The following is an 18848-nucleotide window of genomic DNA, read 5'->3' as shown; positions in this document are numbered from 1 at the left end:
AATCACTGTCTTCTTGGATCCATCAAAAGCTTTAACAACCACTCCACTCTGCCTCATGGGAGGCCCCTGGTAAGAAAGTTTCGCCAGAGTGAATTTTGGAAACACATTCAGCGATGATCTTGTGTCTACCAGCACATTAGACAGCGCATCATCCTTGCAGTTCATAGAGATATGTAATGCCAAATTATGGTATTTTCCCTCCTCGGGAAGATCAGCATCGCAGAAGCTCAAGTTGTTACAAGCAGTAATGTTTGCAACAATGCTATCAAACTGTTCTATTGTGACATCGTGATCTACATATGCCATGTCCAACACCTTCTACAAAGCTTCACGGTGTGGCTCGGAGTTCATCAATAAAGATAATACAGATATCTTTAAAGGCGTTTGTAGCAGCTGATCTACAACATTATACTCGCTCCTCTTGATGAGCCTCAACATCTCATCGCAGTCCTCTCTTAACATGCCATTCTGGCCAGCAAGGACATGGGCTCTAGTAGTCACGGCAGGTCTGTCAACAACAAGTGTCGGATTCGAAGAAGAAGAAGAATTTCCCACAGGACGAGTAGCACTATCAACAGCATCAGCTCTTCTGGTGTCAGCCTGGGGTTTCGGCGGCGTTGAAAAAACACGACCATTGTGGGTCAAACCGCTGACATCCACAATATTGGTAACAGAGGTGGAGGGTAGAGGCACCTCCTTCCCATCTTCCAATGCAACCACATTATATCGATAGGGAACAGCCTTGTCGGAAGAGTAAGGAACAGGGCCAATTGGCTTAATGATGAGAGTAGGAAAGGCCTTCTGCTTGTTGCCATCATATCTGACAACAACAGGCTCAGGTAATCTGAAGACAGGGGATATCACATTGACTTCATCCTCATCACGATTCTGAAGTATCTCGATCACACCCTGATCCAGCATTTCTTGGATGTCTTTTTTGACTTGACAACATCCTCTCTCATTGACAGTGCATACACGGCAGCTGTCATGGTCATGCTCGTAATGACTGTATCCATATAACAGTCTGTGCATCTCGACCAGTGATTGTCTGATATGGATGACATATCTGACCTTGTATTTGCCAGGGCAACCCTGAACCATATTAACAACAGATTTCCCATGCTCGGGAAATGGGTTCTTCTTCACATTAGGACCTACGTCCTCGAAAAACAAAATACCACTTCTAACAAGGTCTTGAACCTTGGTCTTGAGAGGGTAACAGTTCTCCACATCATGTCCGGGAGAACCAGAATGATAAACACAGTGAAGCTCGGGCTTATACCACCACTGAGAGTTGGTTGGTATAGCAGGTGGGTCACGTGGAGTAATCAGCTTCCTTTCAATTAGTGAAGGATATAATTCGGCATAAGTCATCGGAATAGGATCAAAAGTGACCCTTTTCCTATCATAACTAGTGATGGTTTGATTATTGTTTCGAGGCTGGTAGGCCTTTTGTTGCAGACGATGTTGTTGTTGCTGATATTGTTGATGTTGTTGTCGCTGGTTCTGATGCGGATAATGTTGATTCTCTCTGAATGCAGGTGCTATATGAGCCACCTGGTGCTGGTTACTGGCTAGACGCACAGTCTTCCTCTTCACAGAGGGTCTTCTTGGTTTAACATGGGAGGTCACAGCATGTGCCTCTCCATCTTTCTTCTTGGCAAACGCCCCATAACGTTTGGCAGAAGAGCCTTCTTCTCTAGTCATGCACCCTTCCCTGACTCCCTCTTCTAAATGCATCCCCATGTTCACCATCTCGGTGAAGTCAGAAGGAGCGCTAGCAATCATCGGCTCGTAGTAGAAAGAGCTTAAAGTCTTGAGAAAGATCTTCTTCATTTCTTTCTCTTCGAGCGGGGGCACGATCTGTGCAGCCAATTCACGCCACCTCTGGGCGTACTCCTTAAACGTTTCTTTCTCCTTCTGGGACATAGCCCTCAGTTGGTCCCTATCGGGAGCCATATCAACGTTGTACTTGTACTGCTTGAAGAAGGCTTCGCCAAGGTCGTTGAAGGAGCGAATGTTCACACTATCCAGACCCATGTACCATCTCAAAGCGGCACCGGACAGGCTGTCCTGGAAATAGTGGATCAGGAGTTGATCGTTGTCGGTTTGAGTCGACATCTTGCATGCATACATCACAAGATGGATGAGCGGGCAAGTGTTTCCTTTGTACTTTTCAAAGTGAGGCACTTTGAATTTGACTGGAATTTTAACATTAGGTACAAGGCATAGCTCAGCAGTAGATTTGCCGAAGAGGTCCTTCCCTCTAAGAGTTTTAAGTTCCTTACGCGGCTCAAGGAATTGATCATTCATAGCGTCCATTTTCTCGTAGACATATGGGCCCTCAGATGGATCAGAGTGATAAATGGTGTCATCTACTCTCGGTAAAGTATGCACGGCTGGAGGTGGCACAGCAAGGACCGGGCTAGATGCCAGCAGAGAAGCAAATGTAGGGGCGAGACCCTCTGGAATAAAATTAGCGGGCATCCCCCAGGGAAACCCGACTGGCATAGCAGACAGAGCGAAATAAGCACTAGCAGCAGGAACGATAGAGGAAGCAACCTCTGAGATGACCGTCCTCTGGGGAGGAGTTGAAGGCGTTGAAGAAGACTGGCTTTGGGCGGCCAAGAATGACTCCATCAGGGTAGTCAATCTTGCCACTTCCTCATTGAGTTCTCTATTCTCTTGCTCAAGGTGATCTATTAGCTTTGATGAGTTGGTTGTGGTGTAGTACCGGTGCGTCAGTTTGTTTTCAAAATAAATGAAGAACACAGAGTTAGACCACTGATCAAGAAGCCTGGAACAAAACCTGCTTATGCATATGATGCATGTAATGCTTGTGCATATGATTTTATTTTTAGTCAGAGGGAATTTAGAGTTCTATTTGCAAATATCTGGAAAATATTAATCATTTAGACATATATGGAATAATCATATCAATAATATCTGGAAAAAAATTTACACCAAAGAAGTACAGTCTTGGTAACCAAATACAATAGAAGAGAGAAGGAAAATGAACATCTTATGGAACCCTAGAAACAATCGTCCACAGCTCTTGAGACTGGAAGATAAGCTGCACGAAGCCTCTTCACCTCTCTCTCATAGGCTGCTTCCATATCTGCCTTCTCCTTGGAGAGTCGGTCGTACTTCCTCTTCCAAAACCTGGAAGACTGAGAAAGAAGAGAAGTCATCACATCATCAGGCTCTTCGATAACCTGATGCTCCAGAAACTCTAACAATGCATCCTTATCTCTAAGCTGCTGAAGTAGCTCCTTTCGCTCACGGACCCAAGCACGCGAATGGTCTTCATCTCTCAACTCCTCTGCTCCTTGGTTAGGGAGGGTTGAAGGCCCAACCATAATCATAGGTGTAAGTCTCGGGTAGTCATAGGGCATGCGGTACTCAGAAGCTCTCCTCCTAACCCATGAGGTGTAGGGTTCCAAAGCAATACAATTCTTCGAACCAAGCTCTTTCCTTCCATTCCTATGAATCTTGCGCCAAGCGCGGACCATCCTACCCTTCAAGTTTTGGGTATCTTTATCCTCTTGAAAGAACACACCTTCTAACAAAATGTTATTAGGTTTATCCTTTAAGGGGAACCCAAGCTGACGACGTGCCAAAATAGGGTTGTAGTTAATCCCACCACATGAACCAAGAAGAGGCACATTGGAGAATTCACCACAAGAGTCAATAATCTTCACACCATCATATACACGGTTATACCAAAAGATATCATCATTAGTGAGAGACATAAGTCTCGTAGACCACCGTAGACATCCTTTGTTCTCCTTGAAGGCGAGCGTCCATGGCAAGTGCGAAATAAACCACTTGTACAACAGAGGCAAACAACACATAATGGTACCACCACCCTTTGTATTCCTCATATGCAAAGAGAAATAAGTGTCACCCAACAGAGTCAGAACGGGATTAAGAGTAGAGAAAATCCTAATAGCGTTCACATCCACAAAATTGTCGATGTTGGGGAATAACACTAGCCCATAGATGAGAAGTACAAATATGGCCTCAAAGGCATCCTCACTCATGGCCTTCCCAAAGATAGTAGCTTGAGCAATGAGGAAATCAGATGGGAGACCTCGAATTCCACCTTTTGTAGTCATATGAGCACCAATAATAGATTCATCTATATGCAACAGATCAGCAATCTCTTGGGAAGAAGGAACTCTCTCCAAGCCACTGAACGGCAACTGATCTAGAATAGGTATACCCACAAGATAAACATACTCCTCAAGCGTAGGCAAAAGCTGAAAATCCGGAAAAGTGAAGCAACGGTACAAGGGATAATAGAACTTCACCAACACACTCATCAGACCTTCATCCACCTGAGTAGCAAGAATAGACAGAAGCTTCCCATGGCAAGCTTTGAACTCCAAGGGATCTAATACATAGGATTTCAAACTCCTTAACTCTTTCAAGTCGGGTTGTCTGAAACTGTAATTCTTCGTATTCCTTCTTTGCTTATCCATGTCTGAAAATTTTCAAATAGACCTCTTAAGTTCCTTGAAAATTTTCTCATTGTTGATGATATGGATGCGTATGAATGCATGAATGCATGGATGCAACAATCACACTCAAGGATCAAGCAAATCAGACCATACAAAGGTCACAGGATGGATCAAGTCATCCTTAATATGAATCATCCATTTTGGTGGATTATGGTTTACACCTTATCAACACCCAAGTTCCATTGATATTAAGGATATACGAGAACGGATCAACCGCGAATCAAGGGTTTATTACAAGTCACAAGCATGGAGTCTGGGTTAAGAACCACCCAAAGGGAGTGTACTATGGTTAAACCTGACAATCATGTTCTACCAGAGGTTCCCGTAGTCATCATCCCATCTTTCGGATATTATCGGATAAACGACTACTCGTATTCCAAAAATATTCTCAAGAGAGACTCTTATGATTGTAGTATCTCGTAACAATCGTATCAAATCTTACACTTGAACGATATTCGCACTACATCCTAAAATAGGCCAAGATGGGCTAGGTAATCTAAGGTCCTTGGCTTCTAAGGCATATATTGGAAAGAGTAATGCCTAACCACGACTGCTCGTGTGACATTATTGATCCCAACATAACCTCCACCAAGTGAATAGGCTTGCAGGTCAACTTGCTAAGGAACAACTCCACACAAGTCAACAAGACTATGCCATTCTCCTATCATAAGTGCACTCGAGTTCGGGTATAGAACTCATCTCACAAGAGACCACCAAGCACACAAGCAAATGATAAATCAAACAATTCATACATTACAGATAATACAGTCATCCCAAATTTGCATAAAAATATGTTACAAATAAATATAACATACAATACAACAAAGGTAAAAAGTAGGCAAAACCCACTAGGCAAATTATCCCCAGCAGAGACGCCACTTTTCTGTAGCAGGGTATTCGTTACCTTTAGATTTATTGACTAAATCAAAAGTAAATCATACAATTCGAGTCGCCACCGCAATTCTATTTATCCAAAGGAAAGGTTAGAAAGCGAATAAAAACCGAGAATTTTTATCAAATAAAAAACTAATAAAAATGTCAGAGATCTGGGTAAGGGGGTTGGTTATGCAATGGGAAGGTTTTAAGCACCCAAAACATCCTTAGTAATCTAAGGGAGCCCTTTTCACAAATGTTGTAAGGTAGGTTGGTATTTGTGAAAAAAATATTTGTGCAAACATGATTAGGGAGATGAGAAAAGAATATACAAGTTATTTATAATTTTGTTTGAATGGATGAACCCATTGCTTACGTACCATCTTAAAAAGGTAGTATCAAAACCTCGTAGTTCGGGGTAAAAATCTCAAAAGAAGTTGGTGAATTGATTGGTCAAAATCCTTAAGGTCTTTTGTTATCAAAGGGAGAAAACTCAACCTAAAATCACAAATCCACCATGTGAGGAGAGCTTCAACATGCTAGTGAGGGGTTAACCCTATAATAAGCATGGAAGACTTATAGTCCATCACTAAGGATATAGGTGAGTATTATATCAACCTCTAGGATAACTCAAACCTAATAGCTAATGTTTATGAAAAGCTTTACCACACATGGTCATTGGAACCATAAAAAAAAACAATTGAATGAGTTGTATTTACAAATGAAAAGTATTCACAAAGTAAGGTCAAAGTTGACTTAAGATTCAATTCAAAATAAGTGTTATGAAAAGAGTTTGAGAAAAAATCAAAGGCATAGTGCCTAGGTTTCTAATTTTGAAAGTAATGTTAATGTTTGCACAAAAGTTTGGCTTGGGTTAGAGTGGAGAGAAGAAGAGAAGGGCTAGATCCTAAACATGCAAAGATGAGGGAAGAGAAATAAAACCACTTGGAGTTCTCTTCTTGAGATCATAAAGATGATCCAAGTTGCTCCTTTCCTTTGGATTTAGTAAGAAATAAGCAATTAAGAAAATATCAATCAAGCTCCTAGGAATCTTCCAATTGGCTTTTGTATCTCTTATCTCGGATGTCCATGACAAGGGTCCTTCTAAGTGCTCAAGTTTGGGATCCCTAACGCAAGAACACAAAATCAAAAAGTTCCACAATGCAATAGAAAGAATGGACAAGAGTGATTTTAGAATTAGGATCCTTTCAATGTCATCTTCAAGATTAAGCATTCTAAAGGCATGAGGCCTAGTTGCTCTTTGACAATTTTAGCATTCTAAAGGCATGAGGCCTAGTTGCTCTTCAAACTCCATTAGCATAGGTAAGGTCCTAAATCTAAGTCCTTTTTCCATTTGCATTGGGTTCACACAAAGAAAACAAAACAAGCACAAGGCAATAGTATATACACAATAATGTGCTCAAGTGAGCAAAGGGCAAATTGCATTAACATAAACATGAGCTCAAGTGAGCAAAGGGAAAAGACAAATGAAATAATGAGCAAGAAATTAAATTACATTAAATTAAATTGCAAGAATTAAATGCTTGAATTAAAAGTTAGTGATTAATAGTTAGTGTTAATGTGCCATAACGCAATTTAGCGCTATGTTAAGCAATCGTAAGTGGACTAAATTAGTAGTCACACCTATCTGAGGCCGGTCAATAAAACTATAGGCAAAAAAATACAAGTTGGACACCATGACTACTAAGCCAAGCTCCTACAACTTGCCATGCCAAAAGAAAAGAAGGATGATCTTGTATGGATTTAGGTTTTTTCTTGACCAAGAAGCAACCTATCTCTAATGCAAAGCAATTCACTTGATCTTTGATCAAGATGAATTTGATTTGGATCAAAGAAGGTTAAGCCCCTCATATGTCAAGGCTAACCACCAATCATTAACTCATTGATCAAAAAGAAAAAAGAAGAAGAAGAAGAAGAAATGGAATGTACATAATTGAATTTCAAATGACATAAGCAAAACACATTGACCAAAAAATGAATGGAATCAACATCAATCAATGGTAAATAGAAGTGAGATGAAGCTTAGAAGTCAAGAAACAATAAAAATATTTTTGGTAATTTTTGGAATTAAAATAATACTTGAATTAAAATAAACAAATAAAGGTCAAACTTCAAATCCAATTCAAATCAACTTGGAAAAGTCCAATTGGATCATCCTAAGTTCAACAGGGTCAAACAAGGTTTGACAAAAAATTTCATCATTTTTTGAAAACAGAAACTAATTTTAAACAATTAAAAATGAAGAAAAATAACATAATTGAACTAAAATCTCAAATAAATCTCAAATCAATTAAGAAGTTGATGAGAATATTTTTCATAGATTCATCATCATTCAAAGATGTTAAGAAAATATTTTTGGCATTTTTGAATATTGGAAAGTATTTTAAATGAATTAAAAACCATCAGAAATGAAATAATTCACAAAAAATATTAAATGAAATCAAAAAAAATAATTAAAAATCTTTTTCAGAAACTAGAATTTAAGAGAAATTTTTTGCAATTGGTCCCATATTTTTGTGATTCCAAATAAAGAAGTTATGAATTTTTAAAATAAAATGGAAATAAAGAAATTAAAATGGAAATTCAGAAATTAGAAAAAACAAGGAGCGTCTGATCAAGGCTCATTAAATGACGTGGCTGATCAGAAGGCTGTATAGCGCGCGCTCATGGTAGGCTCCAGTCAACAGCATCACACAAAGCATTAAAATAAGTCAATTAAACCAAAGGTCCAGATTAGATCATAAGCAACAAATCCAATGGCCATGAACTCGTCCATGTGGGGATGGTGGTGGAAACCACTGTCTTCTCCGGCGAGACTCACTGTTTCGGCCAGAATTGCAGGTTCTCAAACCTTCATTAAAATGCACGATCTATACATCAATAGAAAGCTAGGGTGTAGTACATCACCCCTGTACCCTTGGTTTCCACTCAAGATCTCTATAGAGAGAGAAATCTGAGATGGAAATTTGTGGAGTTCAAACCGAACTTATGCAATTCATGAAATTAAAAGCTCAAATCGATTGCCTCTCACATGAGGACTTCAGAGGTACCAAGTAATGCAAGAAATGATCAATATACAAGGAGTTTCGAATGAAAACAGTTTGAACAACAACCTTTGAAGTGCATCTTTCAATGGCACGATCTAACCCAACTCTTTGATGCAGCTTGTTCTTGAGGTAGCAAGGAAGCAAGGTTCAGGAATTGAAGTTCAAAGATCAACCAATAAAGTTGAAAATTGAACTTGAAAATTGAAAGAAAAACTCAGAATTCCTTTTAATGGAGGTTGGGATTTCACTTGTGCAGAACTTCAGGCGCCTTTAGGTTGAATTTTGAAGTGGAATGAAGCTTCTATTTATAGGCAAGGCTGATGCAAGCATGAAGAAACTCGTGTGCATGTGAACTTGGGTCCTCCAAGCATGGGCCTGTACAGGCGCATGGGAGGCCCAAAATCCATTGCAAATGCAAGCTGAGATGAGTGTGAGAAGGTTTGGACGTGCATATCTCATTGTATTAGCTTGTGCACAAAGATTCAACATGGTTTCCGTAAATGATCACAACACTTCACCTCTTCGAAAATACCATTTGCCAAATTGAAACATAGGCATGTGGGTAATGGTTGGAAAGTTCTTGACATGAGGAACAAATGTTATGTTGAACAAAAATCCATTTGGTGTTGGGAAATTATTGAAAACAGGCCATGAAGTTCAAGGTACAAATCATGTATATGGAAATTTTGCCAAAATGGACCAACTTCAAACCCTTCTTTTTCAATGATTCAAGCCTCAAATGACAAAACCTTCAACATAAAAGTTGTATACCGTTTAAAGACACTCAATTTGGAATTAAATTTTGCATAGTTTGGATTTTTTATAAGAAAGTTGTGGGCACTTGAAGTTGTACTTTTTCACATTTCAATGGCTTTGGTCCAAAGTGACCTATAATGTTTTGTATTATCACATGTGTTTCTTTTAGGATTATAAAATTTTGTCCAACATAAAAATTGAAGTAGACATATTAAAATTTCCAATTCACTTGGTCCCACCTCAAAATTATAATAAATGAGTAAGTTAGGCCCTTGGGAAGTTGACCTAAAATTAGGGTTTCAATCAAAATGACCTATAATGCTTTGAAAGAAATGATGACCTCCCAAGTTTCAAATGGATTTTTTATGAACATGAAAGTTTTTCATATCGTTCTTAATAACATTTTTTATCTTGGGGTCATCTTCATTTGAAAAACACATCAAAAGTTAGGTCTCTGTGGATTTCAAAATAGTGAGATGAATTGACTGATCAACTTCTTAAGTCCAAACTTCAAATCTTAATGAATTGATGATTGAGGACACTCACATAAGCTAATATATGCATGAAATGATGAACTAAAGAACTTCCCTTGATTGTATTTGATCATAGGTTGAGGTTGCTTCATGAGCCAGACATAGTCAATGCACAGTTGAATTAGGGTTTCCTTGGGAAACAATCCTCAAGCCCTTTGGTTTATCTTGATCAAATTGGAAAATTAAGATACTTGGGAGGCATATATGATGATTGAGAGCTTTGAGAACCATTGTCATGCTTGCTTTCAACTTCATCTGGCCACTTCAATGGGCATAGGGACCTCCTAGGAGCTTTGGATCACATGATTGCTCAAACTTCAAATCAAAAGATGTTAGTGACATATTTTTGTGCTTTTGGTTAGTAAAAAAAATAATAAAAGCAATAATATACAATTCAAGCATGCTTGGTGGTCTCAAACCAACTCACACAAATCCCACCCTAGGGTAAGGAGCCAAGATGCTATGATCCTTGAGGCAAATGCAAATGCAATGTTATGATGCCATGAGGGATCTTAGTGTCAAAATTAGGCTCTTACAGATACAATCACAAAGTGCTTGGTGATCTCTCTCAAAACAAACCTAATGAAAGAGGGGTAAGGAGAATGCCAAGGTATGGTCCCAATGCTAATGCTTATGATGAAATTGCATGAGGGATCTTATGGTCAAAATTGGGGTCTTACAACAAGACCTTCGGACTTGTGCCTACGTACCAACATAAAAATGAGGGATCAAAACCTCGTAGTTCGTGGTATCAATTTCAAAGTGAGTGAATTGCTTTTAACAAAAATTTAATTTTAAAAGAGGCACAAAAGGCCTAAAAGAGTTTGAATGAGTGTTAGTTCTTTTTGTCTTTTTGAATTTTTAAGTCAAGATGATTAAGTTCATTTACAAGTTTGATTAAAAAAAAGAGTTCAAAAGTGAAATGGCATAAGGCCAAAGTTTCTAGCTTGCAATAGAGTCTAAGTTTGAAATCACAAGCAAAGAAGATTTTGAAAAGGGGGAGAGATTTAAAATTTAAGAAGTGGGAGGAGATGAAGAGACTAATCCTAAGAAAAAATTTAAAAGTTGAGAGTTGAAACGATCTGACCAATGGGATGCAATCCAATAGACAAGAATGTCATATAGAAACCCATTTTTCCTTTGGACTTTAAATCAAGCAATATCAATAAGCAAGTAGCACAATGAAGAGCAAGGCACCAAATAAAGATATCCACATCCAAGCTAGCAACTTCATAGTCTTCTTCATAGTCTTACCCATGTATCAGGTGACATACTCCTTGAATGGCTCAGAATAAGGCATTAGACACCGATTCAAAGTAATATTTGCATCAAGACCATATAGCAGATGAACTCAAGTGGATCCCAATACTTGCATCAGATGAAATCTCAAATCATGATAACTTGATTTCAGAAATGTTGGCATTGACCAAGTCCTTTTGCCTAGGGAATGTTGCCTAATTCTAAGTCCAAAGATCATATCACATCCAACAGTCCACACAAACATTTTTTAGGGGTTTTGTTGTTTATTAGGTATTTTAAGGTCCTAAGACCATAAACACAAACAAGATACACAAATAAATATATACAATCACAATATATTGCTCAAATGAGAAAAGAGAAAATGGCACAATGTAAATGGTAAATGAAATGAATTTAAATTGCATAAAGTAAATGACTTGAAATTAAAATCAATTAATAATAAGAGTTAGTCAAATTTTAGTTGATTAGACGTTAGTGGAGTTTTGCTTTTCAATTCTTTAAGTCATTCTTTGGAGAATACCCAACCCTCTATTCACAAGTATGAATCCTTAAACCAAGACATCTTCCAAAGGAAGGAAAAAAGGCCAGGTTTCCATACAATACCATGAAAGGGGGGAGACTTACAATCTCACTTACTAGAGCGCTATGCCTTTGGGTCAAAATTTAGCGCTATGTTAAGCAATCGTAATTGGACTTATGTAGAAGTCACAACTATCTGAGGTCGGGCAATAGAAATTTTGGTGTTAATGCATGTTAGAGATATGATATAATGAACCATACTCCTAAAATATACCACACACAAAAAGAAAATGATCAAAGGATGGACCTAATCTCATCCATACTTGTATTGGTTCATCTAACACAAAGTTATTGATGAACCAAATAGCCTTAGGATATTGAGATGTCATTGGCCAATGGAAGGGATGGTATAGAAAGGGATTGAAGATGAAGAGGGAGGGGAAATAAGACAAACACAAATTGGTCATGGGATGAATTTTATCAAATTAAAATCATTCATTCATTTTGGGAGATGAAATATACATTTCATCAATCCCCTAAATCCAATGATTTTAATCCAACAAAAGTCAAGTCAACCTTGACCATGGCCCAAGCACATAGTCAAACTTCACAAGTCAATAAAAATGGCTCAACATAATTTTCACACAATTAGACAATTAAAAAATCAAACTAAAATGCATTTAAATTAAATTATGTTTGATCAAAAACCTAAAACCTCTTCAAAACACCAAATAAATGGCCAAGAGATTTATCATAGGTGAAACAAGGTCAAAGGACCTTAGAGAAAAAAATTCATTATTTTTGAAAAGTCAGAAGTATTTTTAAGCAATTAAAAATATGCACAAAAATAATTAAATCATGAAAAATATCAATATTGATCTCAAAAATAATTTTAATTCAGAAAATGAAATAAAAATATTTGAAATTTTTTGGTGAAAGTCCCATATTTTTTGGATCAATAATGAAATTAATATGAATTAATTAAAAATAAGAAATTAAATGGAATATTAAGAAATTCAAAAAAACGTGGACCATCTGATATCCCTCATCAATTGAAGTGGCAGATTAGATGGTTATAAGCACGCGTTCCACATGTGCCTTGCTCAACTGAGATGCACGCGTGGTAATCAAAAGCAATGCCCAAGATTAAAACAATTTAAATGGATCATATGGTTGAGATGCTTGCCAACACATCGCTGGAGCCTGAGCTCCGGGCTTCTTCTCCGGTGGACCTCAGCGGATTGGTCCACCTTCAACCATCACCAAAATGAAAAAGCAAGACATGGATTTAAAGAAAAATGCCCAGGAGCTCGAATCTGGCCTCAATTTTGTCCAATTCCAAGTATATGAAAAGATACAGGGAGTTGAGTTTTGAGGATCATGAACTGAGTTGCTTCAATTTGACCTCAAATAAACTAAATCTTGTTGCCTACATTGGTAGGACTTTAGCAAACCAAAAATCAACAAGAATAATGGAGAATTGAGAGAGAATCGAAGAGAAGAAGTTGTTGAAATCTCACCTTCGAGGAGCTTCAGAATTGCTTGATCTGGCTTCCATTTTGGCTTGGCTTGACTCTAGAAGCTTGTAGAAGATGATTTGAATGGTTAGAAGGCTTGGACTCTTGGAGTTTCAATCCTAAAATAGAAGGAGAATTGAAACTCAGATTCTCAAGAAACCTTCAAGATTATCCATGTAAGTCTGAAATCAGTCTAAGAGGGGCGGTGAATTAGAAACCTTGAAATTTTCTTGTTGTAAGGATTATTTTTCTGGTTTATAATGGTGTTTAGGGAAGTGGTAAAGTGCAGAAAAATAATGACACGGAGATTTATCCTGGTTCCCTTCACAATCCGAAGGTATATCCAGTTCCCTTTCCAACAAGAAAGAGATTTCCACTATTTGTTTGGACTTGTACAATGACCAACAAAGACCACCAAGAACAAACTCTTGGATTTCTAACAAAGTCCGCTTATGAGAACAATCCTCTCAAAGTGACTCTCTTGTTTCTAAACAACAAGGAAACCTTCTTAGTGATAAGAGAACAATCCTCTCCTATGCACCTCTTACTATCAAACAAGTAAGGATAAAACACTCACTATCTTAATTCCACTAATGCTGGAAAAATTAAGATGTGAAGGACAACAAGTGTATAATTTAAATGAAAGTTTGAATAATCTGGAAATATCTGCACATCAATCAAAGGATTGATCTTCTCCTTTTGGAATAATCAATCTTACAATGTTTATAGAAGTGTTCAAATGATGCATATGAATTTTGGACACTTATCTTTGAAAATAGTAAACAAAGAAAGATTGTGAAAATTAATTTTTAAGGAGGTGATTTGCAATCTGAAAATTTTTAGTTTAAATATCCTTTTATGAACCTCTTTAAACAGGTGCAAACAACCAATGGATACCATGGTTCATAGAGAAGAAGCATGAATTGAAAATATGAAAAGTTGCAATTTTTCTACAAAAATTCCCAGTAGTAACCGGTTACCCAAATTGTGTTAACCGGTTACATTAATTGTAACGTTAAGAAAAATTCAAATTTTAAACTGTGTATTCGGTTACCATGAAAATGTTAACCGGTTACATGCTAACAAAATCTGCCCAGAAATTGAATTTTGTTTCGGGTTAACCGGTTACCCCAAAAGTGTTAACCGGTTACCACTATTGAAAAAAGGAAAAATTGAAAACTTTTAAAAGTTGTAACCATTTTGAAATAAATTCTAAGTGTCCATATCATTTTATGCATGCAACAATCAATTGAACACTTTATATATAAAACATTAACTAAGATTAAATTCCAATACCTTTGTGATCAATTTCTCGAGCGACTTTGAGCTATGTATGATTGAAACTTTGTGTGAATTTGCTCTATTGAAGTCTTGATCCATTCTTTGATGATTGACCCTGTACGTGCATCGTTGTCTTCATCAAAATACTCGAGAAGCCATGTCTTCAAATTCTCCCCCTTTTGGATGATGACAACCCGATTCAAAAGGCAATTCTTGAAAGAGTCATCGGACTTGATGTTCTAACACATTTGCTCCCCCTATGATAATGCTCCCCCTAAATTCTTGATTTATTTGGAGACTTTGAAATTTTGAGTTCCTGCAAGTTTGTTAGATACATACAATATATGCTAGAGAATCTCTTCTCCCCCTTTGTCATTATCAAAAAGGATGAGACAAGACATATTAACAGTTTGGAGATCATGCATATAAAAAGCATACAAAACATCATATAATTAAGAGCCATAATATTTAAAAGATATGAATTAAAAAAATGAAATTTATTTTTAAAAAAAAAACAGAACAGCAGCGAGGTAACTGGTTACAGGAAATGAGGTAATCGGTTACGTTAAACAAAAAGTAACACAGAAGTCAGAAACGCTACTGGTTAACCGGTTAACAGAAATGTGGTAACCGGTTACCTGATAGAAAAAATGCCCCAGAATCCAAATTTGCTACTGGTTAACCGGTTAACAAGGATGTGGTAACCGGTTACTTATTGAAAATTTTGTAAAAAAATAGCAATTAAGAGTTCAAAACACCATTTTTTCTATTCTTTGGTAAGATAATAATGTTTTTTCGTACCTTTGCCCTTTTTCAAAACCTTTTTCACAAAGAAAGTTGCTAAGTCAATCATACCAAGCCCTAGGTGCTTGTTTCAATCAATAAAGAGCCTTTCTTAGCTTGAAAACATGTGAGGGATTCTTGAAATCTTCAAAGCCCGGGGGTTGCTTTACGTAAACTTCTTCGTTGATGTAGCCATTAACGAATGTGCTTTTGACATCCATTTGAAAAAGCTGAAAGTTTAGTGAGCAAGCATAAGCAAGTAAAAGGCGTATAGCTTCTAACCTTGCTACCGGAGCGAATATTTCTTCGAAATCAATTCCTTCTTCTTGGTTGTAGCCTTGTGCGACCAGCCTTGCTTTGTTACAAACAATGATGCCATTTTCGTCAAGTTTGTTTTTAAAGACCCATCAAGTTCCAATAATGTGTTTATTGCTAGGTCTCGGAACAAGTTCCCAAACTTGATTTCTTTCAAATTGATTGAGTTCTTCTTGCATAGCAATGATCCATTGGTCGTCTCCTAAGACTTCATCAACATTGGAAGGTTCAATTTGAGAGACAAAATCCATGTTTAATCAAGCATCCTTTAAATTCAATCTTGTTGAGACTCCTTGACTAATGTCACCAATAATCTTGTCGATTGGATGGTCTCTATGAGTTCTCCATTCTTTAGGTATATCATTGATGTTTGCGTCTTGTGGATCTTGTTCTTCATGGTGTTCCAATTGATTTTCATTACCGGATATGAAATCTATCTCTTGAGGAATATCTACTTGTAAGACCCCAATTTTGTCCCCAAGATCCCTCATGGCATCATAACATTGCATTTGGCATTGCCTCAAGGATCATTAGTATCTTGGTGCCCCTTGCCTTTAGGTAGGACTCCTTATGAGTGGTTTGAGATCACCAAGCATGCTTGAATTGTATATCATTGTTTTTCTCATTTTATTTACGAACCAAAAGCACAAAAATATGTCACTAACATCTTGTGTTTATAGCTTGAGCAATCACAAGGTCAAAAGCTTCAAGGAGATCATTAGTACAAAGACATGGTCAAGAGGAGATGATAGCAAGCATGGTAATGGTTCCCAAAGCTCTCATCCATCAAATATGCCTCCCTAGCATCTCAATTCATCATTTTTATCAAAGCAAGTCAAAGGGATTGAGGTCTTGTTCTTCAAGGAAACCCTAATTCATCTGTGCACCACAATGCCTTGCTCCTGAAGCAACCTCAGCCCATGGTCAAAAATAATCAAGGGAAGTCCTTTAACTCATCATTTCATGCATATTTGAACTTATTTGAGCATCCTCAATCATCAATTCCTCAAGATATGAGTCATAGACTTGAGAAGTTGATCAGTCAATTCATCTGACTATTTTGAAATATACTGAGACCTAACTTTTTATGTGTTGGTCAAATGGAGATGGCTCCAAAAGAAAAAGTGTTCTTAAGAGAAATATGAACAACTTTCATGTTCATCAAAAATTGATTTGAAGCTTGGAAGGCCATCTGTCATTCCAATACATTATAGGTCATTTTGACTGAAACCCTAATTGTGGGTCAACTTCCCAAGGACATAACTCATTCATTTTTTATTATTTTGAGGTGGGATCAAATGAATTGTAAATATTAAGATGTCTACTTAAAATGTTGTGTTGAACAAATTTTCAAAATCTCAAAGGAAATACATGTGATAATGCAAGACATTATAGGTCCTTTTGGGCCAAATGCATTAAAAGGCAAAAAAGTCCAACTTCAAGTGCCCATAACGCTTTTATAAAAAATCCAAATGATGCAAAATTTAAGTCCATTTTGATTGTCTTGAAAATATCTACAACTTTGATGTTGGATATTTTTCCATTTGAGACTTGCATCATCAAAACAGAGGGGCTTGAAAATTGGCCAATTTTAGAAACCTTGCCTTGACATGTCATGCACCTTACACTTTAAACTCAGATTTCATAAATTTCCACACTTCAAATGGATTTTTGCCCAACATAAAAATTGTTCCTTACATCAAAACCTTTCCAACCATTACTCACATGATCATGTTTGGATTTTTTAATTGGGACTTTCGAAGATATAAATGTTTAGGTACAAATGAGGAATTCACTTGAAATCTTGGTACATAAGCAATTGCCTTGCAAGTCACACGTCCAATTTCATTTTGCTGATGTTCAGAATTCATTTGGCATTGTTTTTGGGCCTTGTGCATGATCATGCAAGCCCATGCAATGAAGCTCCACATGCCATGCACACGGCTTGATCACATTCTCCTTTCCACTTCCTCTATAGCCATCACTAGAGAAGCAATCCCATTTTTCTCAAATTTTTCAGATCTAAAATTCAAATTCATCTTGTTGAATTCCTAGATCTAATGCTTCTAAACCTTCATCATTCATCTCATTGAACTTCTGTTTTGGTAAAGCAAGCAAAGAATCAAGTCCAATTCTCCAGAAATCAAGCTTACTCTTCAACTGGTATTTTCTTCGAATCTCTCATTTCTGTGATCTATTTGCTTGGCCAAAACATTTTCTGAAGTCCTCACTTGAGAGGCAAGCTAGTGGTAGCTTCAATTTTGCTTTTCCTTGATCTGCATTTTGCATACCTGAATCTTCCACCTCAGATTTCTCCATTTATAGGAATCTTGAGTGTGATTCAAGGTTACAGGGGTGATGTACATCACCCCAGCTTCATTTTGGTATAAGGATCGTGCATTTTCATTAAGGTTTGAAAACCTGCAAAATTGGCCGGAATCTGGAGGCTCACCGGAGAAGAAGCTGGCTCCGGTGGCCGCCTCTCTCCAGTTTGAATTCTGGTCGTTGGATGTGTTTCCCAGATTGAATCCTAACCATTGCTTATTATGACTTTCAACTGGATTCCATGTGATTCATTGACTTTGGTGTTCCATGAGCGTGCGCCTCAGGATCCTTGGATCTGCCAGCTCAATTAATGAGCTCAGATCCAAGGGCTCTCGTTTTTTCCAATTTCTATTTTCTATTTTTTATTTTCTTAAAATCCATTTTATTTCAAAAATCAATATCTCTTTCATTTTTAATCCAAAAATTATGGGACCAATTGCATTATTTCCCAAATAATTTCTAGTTTCTATTTCTGATTTTTAATATTTTATATTTTGTCATTTGATATTTTTTGTGAATTTTCTCTTTTCTGGTTATTTTTAATTCATTTTAAATAGTTTTTGATATTCAAAAAATACAAAAATATTTTCCTAACCTACTTGAATGATGATGGATCTATGAAAAATATTCTCATCAATTTTTTAATTGATTTGAGATTTTAGTTCAATTAGGTTATTTTTATTCATTTTTAATTGATTAAAAATAGTTTCTGACTTTTAAAAATGCTGAAATTTTTTGTCAAACTTTGTTTGACCTTGTTGAACTTAGGATAAATTACTTGGACCTTTCAAGGTTGATTTGAAGTGATTTTGAAGTTTGACCTTTCCTTTATTTTTAATTCAAGTTTACTTTTAAATATTAAAAAATGCCAAAAACAGTTTATTCATTTCTTGACTCTCAATCTTCATCTCACTTCTGTTTTTGATTGTTTGACCTTGACTTTCAATGTTATTGGTCAACATATGAGGATTGGTACATTGTATTTCATTTAATGCACTTTAATTTTGCCATTTTCTCTCTTATCCTTGCTCTCCTTCTTCTTCTTCTACTTCTTTTTCTTCTTGATCAATGAGTTGAAGGTTGATAAGTTAGCAT

This window comes from Lathyrus oleraceus, chromosome 7 (genome assembly GCF_024323335.1).
Source record: "Lathyrus oleraceus cultivar Zhongwan6 chromosome 7, CAAS_Psat_ZW6_1.0, whole genome shotgun sequence".
Classification (NCBI taxonomy): domain Eukaryota; kingdom Viridiplantae; phylum Streptophyta; class Magnoliopsida; order Fabales; family Fabaceae; genus Lathyrus; species Lathyrus oleraceus.
The sequence above is the reverse complement of the archived record's forward strand: the minus strand, read 5'-3'. Positions refer to the sequence as shown.